This window comes from Myotis myotis, unplaced genomic scaffold (genome assembly GCF_014108235.1).
Source record: "Myotis myotis isolate mMyoMyo1 unplaced genomic scaffold, mMyoMyo1.p scaffold_m19_p_11, whole genome shotgun sequence".
NCBI classification, from domain to species: Eukaryota; Metazoa; Chordata; class Mammalia; order Chiroptera; family Vespertilionidae; genus Myotis; species Myotis myotis.
The window spans coordinates 50,646,746-50,661,687 of record NW_023416315.1 but is presented as its reverse complement, the minus strand read 5'-3'; the positions used below and the strand labels follow the sequence as shown (position 1 = coordinate 50,661,687).

The following is a 14,942-nucleotide window of genomic DNA, read 5'->3' as shown; positions in this document are numbered from 1 at the left end:
GACTCAATCTTTGCATATTACCTTCTACATATATTCAAACCTTTATAGTATTGTACCCTCACAGAGGCTCAGAACTCTCAACAGATTCGAACAGAGTACATGAGGAGGAGGAGAGGAGGAGGCATTCTTTGCAGAGCAGGAGTCAGTTCAAAGACATTTTCCATATAACCTATTGATGTATTTCTAGAAACAGGAATCTTCTAGATAGGTTTGAAATACTACAAAGGTCACTGTTACTAAATACAGGGTGAGGGTTCCCAAAAGTGGATGTTCTAATTCTATCACAATTATCTCATTTCTCTTTTCTACCATTTAAATTTTTTCAGAAATCATTTCAGAGATCTTACCTTATTCTGTCTACATAAGCCATGCTTTATTTATTTATTTTTTTTATATAACATGTAGTAGAATTTCTTTGCACGTAGAACACCTAACTGTGGAAAAATAAAACTTCTCTGGATTTCTTAATGCTCTGCAAAAAGCCTTAGGCTCAAGAGCCTCAAGAAGGTATATGATGTAAAGAAGGGAATGTTTGCTTCCAAGTCCTCCAGAAATATTCTATTCTACACCTATCATAAGAATTAGATCTGTAACCATTTATCTAGTTAATTGTTCTGATTCAAAAGAAAAATAAAACTTCAAAATGTATTCTCAAGAGGGCCAAACTGTTACATAATGGAGACAGGTACTTTATCTCCCTGTGTATTACATGTCAAAACAGATAAAACCCCAAAACTTGGAGACATCTCCAGGTCATAAAAGCCAAGATATAGGAGACTATCCGGCTCCTAGAGAAATTTTTTACTGATGATGAATATGAAAAACTCAATACTAATGTTGTCCTTTTGCATAATTTTTAACTTCTTAACTCAATTGGAAATATTACTTCTTAGGTCTAACCCAGAGATTTTTTAACCTGTGCCATCAGAATGTTTAGAACATGCAATACCTGACTACTAGTCAGAGGGCACTGACACCTTTTTCCTTAGACTGTCAAGTAAAAAAATAACAGCCAACACAATAGCTGACCCTTCAGTGTGAATGAGTAAAAATTTTACCTATTTTTTTGTCAGATCGGCAAAAATATAACATTTTTTGATGTGCCAGTAATTAGTTTATGAGATTGAAAAGGTTGAAAATTGCTGGTCTAACCCGTGGTCGGCAAACTTCGGCTCGCGAGCCACATGCGGCTCTTTGGCCCCTTGAGTGTGGCTCTTCCTAAGCCTTAGGAGTACCCTAATTAAGTTAATAACAATGTACCTACTTATATAGTTTAAGCTTAAAAAATTTGGCTCTCAAAAGAAATTTCAATCGTTGTACTGTTGATATTTGGCTCTGTTGACTGAGTTTGCCAACCACTGGACCTAATCTAACTACCTGTGTTGGACCACTCTTCCTTGAACTGTGTCTTCCTAGGACTAAATGGTAAGAGGAAGTTCTGCTTCACAGATCTGTGCTGCATAAGCTGCTTCGTTTGTTTGTTTGATTTTTGTTAACCAATAACGATTGCTTTTTTCAATTTTTAGTAATTAATAAAAATTTTATATTAGCTGATTCCAGAACTATTTGCTGAATGTCAACCATGCACAAATGACAACAGTTCATTTCAGAATAAGACAGAATTGGGAAGTAAAGTACCTAGGTTTTTAAATCACTTTGCCTGATTTCAACAATTTCTCATCAACTTTTCTTCTCAAAACATCTGCATGGCCAGTACCCAATTTACTTCTTTATGTGAGGCAGACATTTAAACTTAGGACTCTGGTTCTATGCAGCTGAATTATACTACTTCCTAATAAGACTGATTTATATGGCTCTACAAACTTTAGTACCTCAGATATCTAGAATCCATTTGGCAGTTTCCAAATATGATATTGATTTTGATAATAAAAATGAAAAATAAAAACTGACATATACAGGCAGCTAAATGTCCTCTTATGATATATCATTTAAAAGAGAATGAGATCCCTTTTTAATGTATACTATGAATAACAAAAGAAGGCAATCATGAAAATTCACTTATCTTTTCATATAAAACATTAACAGGAAAATTAGATAAAAGATAACTAACTTTGGCCAACTTTTAATATAATTTTATCTAATATAACAAATGAACCAGAATGCTGAATTCTAAGAAGACGCATGCCCAAAATACTCCTAGTATACACGACTAAAATTATTAATACCTTTTCATCATATAATATACTAGTTTTTGATACTTTCTAAAATGTACTTTCAGACACCGCACTTGATAGCCCATCTCACATTTCCTGGAGGGCACCTGGTGCCATGGTACCTGGCGTTCTGAAGAAGTATTGGGGATGACACTTCACAGATGCAGAGGAACTACATTATGACAAAAAAGGCAGTTCACATGGGAAGATTATTTTTCAGAACTCTTTGAGAACTGACTTCACATAGCAACTAAGGGTATATGGACTGTGTAATTACTGACTGCATTTCTGTCTCCTGTTGACACAGATCAGATCAGTATGCCTCCTTCTGGCATCCTCAATCTACGTGCACTGACTTGTTTTCCAAACACTCCAAAGTGGCATGGGCTCCTTCATATTTACATTTAACTTTTACAGCACTTGCCACACACACTTGACAAAATCAGAGTCCAAAAAGGGCTGCCATTAGTAAATGAGATTTAAGCTCCATTACCTGTAATAATCAAGAAGAGGTTGATAGTTATAAAATATGCCTAAACATAATGTGTTAGACTACAACTACTCTTTCATAAGTCATTCCCTAAGACTCCGTGGAAGGATAGATACCCCTCCACAGAACCTTCCTTGCTCCCACAGGGAAAAGCAATCCTGTATAACTTGTAAAGCCCTAAATCCGTAACTTTCCATCACATTCTAAGCAACTTCTATAAATATCTTTTAGCTTCTACTACTGTAAGTTCTTTGTAGCAGGATCTCTGACTGATCTTGGTGTTCCTCAGAGCACCAAGTACACACATATTGATAATAATGGAATAGATGAACGGGGTAGAGGAGGAGAAGGGTGGGAAGTAATGAGGGGATGAAGAAAGAGAAGAGGGAGTGGCAGGAAAAAGGGTCGAGGGAGAATGGGAAAGAAGATAGGAAGAAGGGGAGGGAAAGAGAGAGGAGGAGATGGAAATGGTCAAAAGGGAAGAGAAAGGCAAGGAGAGGGAAGAAAGAGAAGATGGAGAGTGAAAAAGAAGAATGAGCAAAGAAACATTTATTTAAAAATTTCTATTATGCCTGTCTCCCTACTTCCTGGCTTGTCCAAATTATTTCACCTTTCTGAGCCTCATTTCTTCATATGTAAAATAAGGACAATTTGGAGTGGTATGAGGATTAATATATGTAAAGCACTTAGAGAATGCCTGGCATACATCAAGCATGATTTAAGCTATTTGGGTAAAATAACAGTTATTACTAGACAAACTAAGTAATTTGCCATAGTGTACAACGAGGATAATAAGAGCTAGAACCAAACTCCAAGCACAGGCAGCCCAATCTTTGTTCTTTAATGGCCAAATCTATAGCCTCCCACCAACACGCATGCAGGAAATGGATAAGAGTTTCTCATGGAGAAAGCTCTGGACATAAACACATTATCGCCTCTGCTAATTTTAATGATCATTGATAATTTGGTCAAACTCTAGTTTTGGAAAGATATCACTGAGGCTGAAAAACAATGTTTGTGCTGGTTGCTGTAGGAAGGATAGGATTTTTATTAAAAGAATTTTGATTAAAGAACTATGTTAGTAGTTCTAGAAGTGATAGCCATAGAAATTAGACAAGAAGAAGAAATAAAAGGCATCCAAATTGGAAAAGAAGACGTAAAACTGTCATTATTCGCAGATGACATGATACTGTACATAGAAAACCCTAAAGACTCCATCAAAAAATTATTAGACTTGCCCTAACCGGTTTGGCTCAGTGGATAGAGCATCGGCCTGCGGACTGAAAGGTCCCGGGTTCGATTCTGGTCAAGGGCATGTACCTTGGTTGTGGGCACATCCCCGGTGGGGGGGGGGGGGCAAGGGGGGGCGGGCAGTGCAGGAGGCAGCTGATGGATGTTTCTCTCTCATCGATGTTTCTAACTCTCCCTCTCCCTTTCTCTCTGTAAAAAATTCAATAAAATATATTTTTTAAAAAATTATTAGACTTAATAAATGAATTCGGCAATGTAACGGGATGCAAAATTAACGCCAAGAAATCAATGGCATTTTTATATACCAATAGTGAACTTATAGAAAGAGAGACTAAAAAAACAATCCCATTTACCATTGCACCAAAAAAAACTTAAGATATCTAGGAATAAACTTAACTAAGGAGGTAAAAGACCTGTACTTGGAAAACCATAGGACACTGAAAAAAGAGGTAGAGGAAGACATAATCATATGGAAGAACATACCGTGTTCATGAATTGGTAGAATCAACATCATTAAAATGTCCATACTGCCCAAAGCAATCTATAGATTCAACGCACTCCCCATTAAAATACCAAGGCATATTTCACAGACCTAGAATAAACTCTCCAAAAATTCATTTGGATAAAAAACAACCCCGAATAGCTGCAGCAATCCTGAGAAAGAACAACAATGTATGAGGGATCTCAACACCAGATATCAAGCTGTATTACAAAACCACTATTCTCAAAACTGCCTGGTACTGGCACAAGAACAGACATATAGACCAATGGAATATAATAGAGAGCCCAGAAATCTACCCAAACCATTATGCTCAATTAGTATTTGACAAAGGAGGCAAGTACATACAATGGAGTCAAAACAGTCTCTTCAATAAATGGTGTTGGGAAAATTGGACAGATATATGCAAAAAAATGAAACTAGACCACCAACTTACACCATACACAAAAATAAACTCAAAATGGATAAAGGACTTAAATGTAAGACAGGAAACCATAAAAATATTAGAGGAATCCACAGGCAGCAAAATCTCAGACAAAAACCAAAGCAATATCTTCACTGATACAGCTCCTAGGGCAATGGAAACTAAAGAGAAAATAAACAAATGGGACTACATCAAAATACAAAGCTTCTGTACAGCAAAAGAAACCATAATCAAAACAACAAGAAAGCCCACTGCATGGGAGAACATATTTGCCAATGTTATCTCTGATAAGGGTTTTATCTCCAACATTTACAGGGAACTCATACAACTTAACAAAAGGAAGATAAACAATTCAATCAAAAAATGGGCAATGAACCTAAACTTTTCAAAAGAGGACATAAGGAAGGCCAAGAGATGTATGAAAGCATGCTCAAAGTCACTAATCATCCGAGAGATGCAAATCAAAACAACAAAGTGGTACCATCTCACACCTGTCAGAATGGTTATCAACAAACGACAAGTGCTGGCAAAGATGCAGAGAAAAAGAAACACTCGTGCACTGCTGGTGGGAATGCAGACTGGTGCAGTCACTGTGGAGAACAGTATGGAGTTTCCTCAAAAAACTAAAAATGGAACTCCCCTTTGAACCAGTGATCCCATTTCTAGTAATATATCCCAAGAAACTAGAAACACCAATCAGAAAGGATATATGCACCTCTATATTCATAGTAGCACAATTTACCATAGCTAAGACTTGGAAACTGTGGGAAGCCACTGCTTGCCAATACTGTCAGTGCACCAAGGAATGGCCGATAAATCTTGGGCTTTGGCAGGGCTGATGCCAAGCACCTCGTCTGTTGAGATAGTGGTGGCTTAAGGCAATTCCTTACCTGATAATCCTTTTACTATTTACCAAACTTTACCTTTGACATGCCTGTATGCTTTGCTAAAGGCAAATGTGTATTCAAGTAAATAAAGAGCGGACTAGTCCAGAAGTTAGTGTGTCTCTTCAAGAAAGAGGCTCCCAGTCACCCCCAATGCCTTCTAAATTCATATTTCTTGTAGAGTATTTTAATTTATGCATCCGCCCCCTCTCCTTCAGATCCTGAAACCCACTGAGAAGGTAGTGGCAGGAAACAACCTAAGGGCCCATCAGCAGATGAGTGGATTAAAAAAACTGTGGTACATCTACACAGTGGAATGCTACACTGCAGTAAAAGAGAAGGAATTCTTACCATTTGCAACAGCATGGATGGAACTGGAGAGCATTATGCTACGTGAAATAAGCCAGTCAGAGAAAGATAAATATCACATGATCACACTCATTTGTGGAATATAATGAACAACATAAACTGATGAACAAAAACAGATCCAGAGACAGAGAAGCATCGATCAGACAGTCAAACCTCAGAGGGAAGGTAGGGGAGGGTGGGGGTAAGGGGGAGAGGTCAACCAAAGGACTTGTATGCAGGCATATAGGCCTAACCAATGGACACAGACAACAGGGGGGTGAGGGCATGAGTGGTGGGGTGGAGGGAACAATGGGGGATAAGGACACATATGTAATACCTTAATCAATAAAGAAAAATAAAAAATAAATTTAAAAAAAGAAGTATGTTAGGAGGATATAGAAAACATTGTTAAGAGTATGACTAGAGATAACAAGAAAAAAATGGCACTCAGTCTAAAGAACGTAGAAATTAATCACTCAAAGATTTGGGCTAGCATTCCCTATAAAACTGCCTAACTTAATCAAGAGGGAAAACTAGCAAAAAAAAAAAAAAAAAAAAAAAAAGAACCAGAAAGAGCCAGGCTTGAGGTATTTAGTGAATCAGAGAAAAGGAAGGAAAGGGTTCATAAAAGTAGATACTGCATGAAAAGTTATAAATAAATGAGATCATAATAGGAGGATGAGAGATACAAATAATGTCCATCTTCAGGAAATGAAAAGAAGTAGGAAGACATGAGAGGTAAAGAAACGGTCTTAAATGAAGGGAGAGCACAGTACACCACAAAGACCACTTCCTTACTTCTGAGATGACAGCTGCCCTTTGCTGTAATTAATTATTTTCCAAAAGTGGCTGGAGGGAGAGAAAAGGAGTGAGAGAGATTGTATAACTGGACAGCTAGCTATGGGGTTATTTTCTTAGAAGGAGGCAGTGATGGTGCAGGTGGGGGTGGTGTCAGAAAAGGCTGTGGATATTGAGAACTGCGCTAAGCCTAACAATACAAGATGAAATGTTTCATCTTTTTTTAAAGTTATTTTTTTAAAATTTATCTTTGTTGTTGAAAATATTACAGTTGTCTCTTTTTTCCCCATGGACCCCCTCAACCCTGCACCCGCCCCTTTGTCTTTTCCTATTTACAAACAGGAAAAAGACACAAAGCATAAACACAGATTCCCATTCTTCACCTTAACAAATATAAAAAAGACTAGCTCACTGTCAGTGATTTGCTCCATGTAATTTATTTGCTTCATGCTTCTCTCTGTGATTCAGTGGAGATATGATACACAGAATTCAGTAAGACAGATAAATGCCATCAGGGTCACTAACAGGCTGTTGCTCCTCCCACGTTGTCCAAAGTCAAGTGTATCAAGTTGCATAGCTAGTAAGTCTGCTAGTAGTGTTTTTAATCCTTCTTTTCCCCCCTCACAACTTCTCTCATAGTAGGAACTAAACCTTACCTAAGAAAATGACAATAAAATAATTTCTTAATGCATATGCTGTTCTGCCAAAGCCAGTATAATATTTTCTATCCTTGCTAGTTTCTGTTTTTATCTTGCTGCTTTTATGCATTATATTTGAATGTGTGAAACATTATCTTAACAGACAGGAACTGGAGGCTGGAAAGATCTCTACAGTACTTAATAGTTTCTGTTTCATAGGAAAAGAATTCAATCAGATGATAATGGCTTAGGTACAGATCACCTTGAAATCATAAAATCATTAGATGATGAACACCATTAATAAAAGTAAAAGGCAAAATAGAGAAAATGTTTCAATGAACTACAAGGGGCAACTATCTTTGTTCGAGTAGAGATGACATCAATAGTTTATTCAAATAGTAATAAAATAAAGGAACAATCAAATAGACAAAATATATCACACGAAAGAGAAGAAATTTAAACATCTATACTAATAACAGGAATATGCAAATTGGCTGGGATGCCTTCATGTAATGGCCAATTAGGATGGGGACAGGGTCAGGGCAGAGAGCTCTCAGCCAGGCAGAGAGCTCTCAGCCCGCCTGTGCCAGAGGCCCGAAGGGGCATGAAGAGGAAGGGAAAGCAGATAGGCAGTTAGGGGGATCAGGCCAGGAGGGGAGTGCAGATAGGCAGTTAGGGGGATCAGGCCAGGAGGGGAGTGCAGATAGGCAGTTAGGGTGATCAGGCCAGGAGGGGAGTGCAGATATGTAGTTAGAGTGATCAGGCCAGGAGGGGAGTGCAGATATGTGGTTAGGATGATCAGGCCAGGAGGGGGGTGCAGATAGGCAGTTAGGGGGATCAGGCCAGGAGGGGAGTGCAGATATGCAGTTAGGGGGATCAGGCCAGGAGGGGAGTGCAGATAGGCAGTTAGGGGGTTCAGGCCAGGAGGGGAAAGCAGATAGGCAGTTAGGGGGTTCAGGCCAGGAGGGGAGTACAGATAGGCAGTTAGGGGGATCAGGCCAGGAGGGGAGTGCAGATAGGCAGTTAGGGCAATCATGCCAGGAGGGGAGTGCAGATAGGCAGTTAGGGCAATCAGGCCAGGAGGGGAGTACAGATAGGCAGTTAGGGGAATCAGGCCAGGAGGGGAGAGCAGATAGGCAGTTAGGGGAATCAGGCCAGGAGGGGAGTACAGATAGGCAGTTAGGGGAATCAGGCCAGGAGGGGAGTGCAGATAGGCAGTTAGGGGAATCAGGCCAGGAGGGAAGAGCAGATAGGCAGTTAGTGGGTTCAGGCCAGCAGCAGAGAGCAGATAAGCACTGGGGGATCAGGCCAGGAGGGGAAAGCAGATAGGGGGTTCAGGCCAGGAAGGGAGAGCAGATAGGCAGTTAGGGGGATCAGGCCAGGAGGGGAGAGCAGTTAGGGGGATCGGGCCAGCAGGGGAGAGCAGTTAGGCAGTTAGGGGGATCAGGCAGGCAGGGGAGAGCAGTTAGGGCCATCAGGCAGGCAGGCAGGTGAGCAGTTAGGAGCCAGAGGTTCTGAATTGCGAGAGGATCCTGGATTGGAGAGGGTGTAGGCTGGGCTGAGTGACCCGCCCCCCATGCACAAATTTCGTGCACTGGGCCTCTAGTCCAGCGGTTCTCCACCTGTGGGTCGCGAACAATGAAAATACATCCTGCATATCAGATATTTACATTACGATTCATAACAGTAGCAAAATTACAGTTATGAAGTAGCAACAAAAATAATTTTATGGTTGGGGGTCACCACAACATGAGGAACTGTATTAAAGGGTCACGGCATTAGGAAGGTTGAGAACCACTGCCTAGTCTTTATTTATTTCTCTAATAATCATATATATGTACATAACTTTTACATTTTCAATCTCCAAAGACCACATATTGCCATATTATTAAATCTAATGGTCATTTCTTCCCTGTTATTTTATTATCAGAAGCATTTAAAACAATTGGCCATTCTCTATTTCTTGATTCTCCTTCACTTGATCTAAGGAGTATGATTTCTTTGTTTCTGCTTTGATTCACTGTTTACTCCGTCCCAGAGTTAAGCATTTAACATATGATATATACACATCCATGCATAGATACATACATATACATATACATACAGTATAAATACACAAACAATTGTTTTTATTTAGGGTGGTAAATGTTTCTGTTGTATTTTAAATAACCTTTCTAAGATATTTCAGCATGTTCTTAAACTCTCTGGCTACAGGAGGCAACACTGAACCCTTCAAGGAATACAGTCTCCAACAATGCTCAGATCTCTAATTAGTGCTGCATGTGACAGTTCAGAGCTCTCCTTGGTATTATTGCCGTTTGGATATTTTCTCACAAAATTTATTAACTAGCCCTAGCTTAAGCTGAATTCTAGCTGTCCCTTTTCTGTGCCCTAACAGCCGAAAGGTCATAGCTGGCTCAGGTGCAATTTCATCATCCAGTCATATTTCATGTCCCATAATGATGTGTCAACAAATCATAGATACCATCTTGTTGTTGGAGTTCTTCTGCTTACTTCTGGTCCAAAAATACAAAACCAACATTTTAACTATAAGAAAACCATGCAGGAAGTATCTAGGTGTGTGTGCCAAGTATGCGTGTATGTGCATTCATTTAAACGTATATGAAAAATCAGATAGTTGAAAAACAATTATATACACACATATATGTATGTACATATATATACACAAATACACACACACACACACACACACACACACACACACTAGTGGCCCGGTGCATGAAATTCGTGCACATTAAAAGGGAATTAATTAGAGGAAATATTTTAATATTGCTATTTGCCCTTTCTCTATAAAAAAAAAAAGATAAAAGAAAATTAGTAAAATGTGTATGAAAATAATATATAAATTTATTAATAAACAGTAACAAAAGGATATAACAACAATAAAGGCATGATAGAAAAACAACAAAAACATGATATAAAAACAACAGTGATGCAAACAATGACTGATAAAGTAATTAAACTTATTCTAATATCTCCCTGTACACCACATTAAGAATGAAAACACTTTCAGAGCGCTTGACTAATTTCCCTTGTGGTGAAGTATTTAGAACTTTAACTTTAATGTCACATGCTCTTCAAACTCGAGAGAAAGCAACATATAACTGATCATGTGCGAAAATGGATTCGGGTAGGAATATGCCTACTCTGTCTAGAGTTTGTCCTTGTGATTTATTAATAGTCATTGCAAATGCTGGCACCACGGGAAACTGTCGTTGAATCAATTTAAATGGGAGGCCAGTGTCAGATGGGGACAAATCAATTCTTGGAATCAAAACAACATCTCCCTCTGCAGATCCTGTTAATACTTCAGCTTCGATGATGTTAGGTTGTAATCTTTTGATAATAAATCTGGTACCATTATAAAGACCCCATTTACTATTAAGATTTCTCAATAGCATGATGATTGCACCCACTTTCAATTTTAATTTATGACATGGCATTCCCGAAGGAGTAATGCTATTAAGAAATTTGATGGGAAAATTTTTCCTTTTCAGCATCATCTGTTGAATCAATGGAATCATCACTCAAATATGTATGAAAATCTCCATGAGTATATCCAAAATTTCTTCATTTAACTTTTGAACATGCTCATTTCTTGGACAAAGAATTGCATGTTTAGATATGTTTTTAATATTATCTATAGATATAGTATTTCCAAAGGTAGCTTCAATAATAGATCCATTACAAATCATTTCACAGGGGATTTCAATAATATCCATTCCTAAATGAAAACTGCTATCAAGTTTGCCATCTCCAAGTTTTACTAACCACTCACTATAAGCAGAATCCTCTGATCTCTTATTTGTTGTAAGAGACAACTTTCTGAAACATCCCCAAACATTACAGTACTTTAAACTCGTTTGTACTATGCTATTCAACACATAGCATGTGGTACAATACTGAGAAATTGTCGAAAATCCCCTCCAAGAAGGAGAACTTTCCCACCAAATTCAAATTCAAATTCATAATTTCTCTTAGTAATATGTCTATGGCATTTATAGCATGACTGGATGCCATGGTGCATTCATCAATAATGAGAAGTTGGACCTTTTTAATAATTTTAGCAACTTCACTGTTTATATTGAGTCTAGAAATTAAAGTTTCATTTAATGGAACGGGTAATTTATATTGGGAATGAAAGGTCCTTCCACCGAGAAGTAAATTTGCAGCAATTCCTGTAGAAGCTGTGGGAAAACAGTACCTCCATGACCTGTAATATAATGTATTAAAACTTTATAAAGATACGCCTCCACGCTCTGAGGGGCGGTTCCTGCCTCAAACCTCGCCCACCCCGAAAAACAGTTCGGGGAGGGCGCAGCCCTTGGCAAGGCAACCCAGGACTCAGTGCGTCCACGCTCCAAGGGCCGGTTCCTGCCTCAAACCTCGCCCTTACTAAAAACAGCTCAGGGAGGGCGCAGCCATTTCCAAGATGACCCCTACAGGACTGACTTACTTCCAGTTGGTCAAGCTTCAGACGTGAAGCGTTACACCCAGGGTTTTTATATAAATAGATACACACACACAGTATTATGTGATTGCTCTCAATATTTTTCAACATAGCAATCAAATAATATACTGAAGACAAAAATGTGACAAAAAACATAGCCTTTAAAGCATATTAATGAGTGCTACAACAATTCAACTTTTTAAAAATAAGTAAAATTAAAGGAGACACGTGTTATTCAAAATTTTGGACAGATGACCCAAGTATCACTTAAAAATCTTCTGAAGGAAATTTACTCCTGAAGATCCCATCTGTAGTGCAGGGAAGGAAAGGGGTTTTGTCAGAGACATACATTATGAAATAGGCTGGCCGTAAAGAACAATGCCTCTGTTTAAGTTCAGTTGTAAACTGACTTCCTGCAGCTGCTTAAAATGATCTCACACTGAAATTTATTTGACTTCATGCGTGATCTGACCAACATAGAATTTTGCATATATATTTTCCCCCTCCAATAACCTGAAATGATTCAGAGCTATGCATGGATAACTTTGAGATCTCTGATTTATAGCATTTGATAACCAACAGACTAAAATATGTCACTTAACTAATCCAATCAATAATCCAAGATAAATAGATCCTCATGGTTTGTTGTGTAGGGTTATTTAATACCAAGACTACTAGTATAAATTTTCTTTTAAATGGGCTAATCATTTTTATCTTCCATCATTTTGATTTAAAGACCCAGTAAAGTTGACCTGCTTACAGACTTTAGTAATTTGATTGCATAAATACTTTTTAATAGAAACTGGCTGAAGCAAGTGGCTAAATATTGCTTAAGGGTAGGCTTATAAAAGTCAAGCTAAGCAAACACTTTTGGTTTTCCTTAAGCAAAGTGTGTACTTGTTTCCTTCCTGTACAGGGTGGGAAAACGTAGGTTTACAGTTATAGATATGATTATTACATTAACTTTATTAACTCAAAAGAATGTCGCCACGACACAGTAAACCTACGTTTTCCCAGCCCTATATATGGTAAAACATACTGAAAGTCCATTTTTGACTACACAACTAAATGCTTGATCATTAGTTAAAATAAATCTAATCACTGAGGAAATTATAGTCATGTGTAGGTATCAGTCGTCACATATATTGGAGGTCATCAAGATCACAGTGTATGCTCAGATATGTAACACCAACTTATTTCATAAGTTTTATATTTATTTTCTTATTCCATAAAACTTAACAAAACTAAGCAAGCTTTTGCAGAATTTTCATAAAGAAACAGCAAACGCAGGCCTTATATATGAGTCTCAACTACTATTTATATAAACTCTAGGACTCAAGTGACAACTTTGAATTTTCTTTTTTGTTCTAACTAAAAGAACTAACATTTCTCTCCAAGAAGCACTTGAAAAAATTAATATATTCCAATTAAAAGGGCAATTGTTTAGACTCATCCATCAACTGCATTGAATAAACAAACAAAACTATTGTATACCATATAATGAATACCACTCAGCACTGAAAAAGAACAAACTCCTAGTACAATAACATGAATGAATCTCAAGAGCATCCAATAAATAAAAAAAGTCAGACATAGAAGACAACAAACTGTATGACTCCATTTAGATGACACTAGATTCAGTGGTTCTCAACCTTCTGGCCCTTTAAATACAGTTCCTCATGTTGTGACCCAACCATAAAATTATTTTTGTTGCTACTTCATAACTGTAATGTTGCTACTGTTATGAATCGTAATGTAAATATCTGATATGCAGGATGATCTTAGGCGACCCCTGTGAAAGGGTCGTTTGACCGCCAAAGGGGTCGCGACCCACAGGTTGAGAACTGCTGCAAGGTTGCAGGAGTCAGGGTATAGGAGTTGGGGACTAACTACAAAAGGGAAAGGAAGGAACTTTCTGGGATGATGGATATATTTTAACCTTGACTGTGCTGGTGGATACACGTGTATACCAATTGAATTGCAGGCTTAAAATGGATGCATTATATTGTATGACGTTATATCTGAGCAGCTGATTAAAAACCAAAAAGAATCAGAGGAGCCAAACACTACATTCCTCCTTTCCTACAACTTGGAAAGTGCTTGCAACCCTTCTAAGAAGTTGTACAGTTACTGCAAGCAGAATATAAAATAGGACAAGAATGTTTTCAGCTATTGCTTGAAACTGCATATTCAAATATTCTATCATTCATCATGCCACAGCTTTGAAAGGCCACCCTCCATCCTCCCAGCTTCTCCAAATCTATACATATAAAAGCCTAATATGCAAAGTGTCCCCTCAGGAGTTCCACTGACTGGGAGTTCAATCGCTCGCTATGATGTGCGCTGACCACCAGGGGGGCAGCATAGAACAAAGGGGGGCCCCAGCCAGCAGCAGGCAGCTGCTAGGGACCCTACCCATGCACAAATTTCACGCACTGGGCCTCTAGTCTTTTATAACCAGCCCAAATAATAGGTTTCCTCAGTAAGACTTCTCTGAATACTCCACTGGGTGGTGATCTCTCCTTGAAATGTCAGATATGAAGAAACCACAGCCCAAGGATGTGAAATTACTAAAATCACCAAATCAGATTTTGCATCCTGACCTAATTAGCAAGTCCATTCATGCCTCTCACTGCCTGATTCTACCTGGAAGCTACTGGACAGAGAACAAAACTGTTAAAAGTTATTCATATGCAGACTGACACACGTGTCACTGATTTCTTCAAGGGGGTATCAAATCCTTGCTACCAGATGCCCACTTTAATTATATTGATAAAGTCTCTGGAAGCTAATTTTTAACAGCTAGCCTCTCACATTATTCAGTTATTTAAATTATATTTTGAAACTGGTTTCGGAGGACATGATAGGTTTTACAGATAGTTTCAACAGACATCTTCTCTTCTCACTTGATCACACTGAAAAGTGGTATTGATCTATTGATGAGAAAGCTACCAGAATATATAAA

At 38.2% G+C, this 14,942-nt stretch overlaps 1 protein-coding gene across 7 annotated transcripts in view; it reads right to left on the bottom strand.

The window, feature by feature from the left end:
* The window catches only part of TPK1 (thiamin pyrophosphokinase 1), a 292,735-nt gene that overhangs the window by 171,444 nt on the left and 106,349 nt on the right, over positions 1-14,942 (bottom strand). The gene's annotated exons all lie outside the window — the stretch shown is intronic.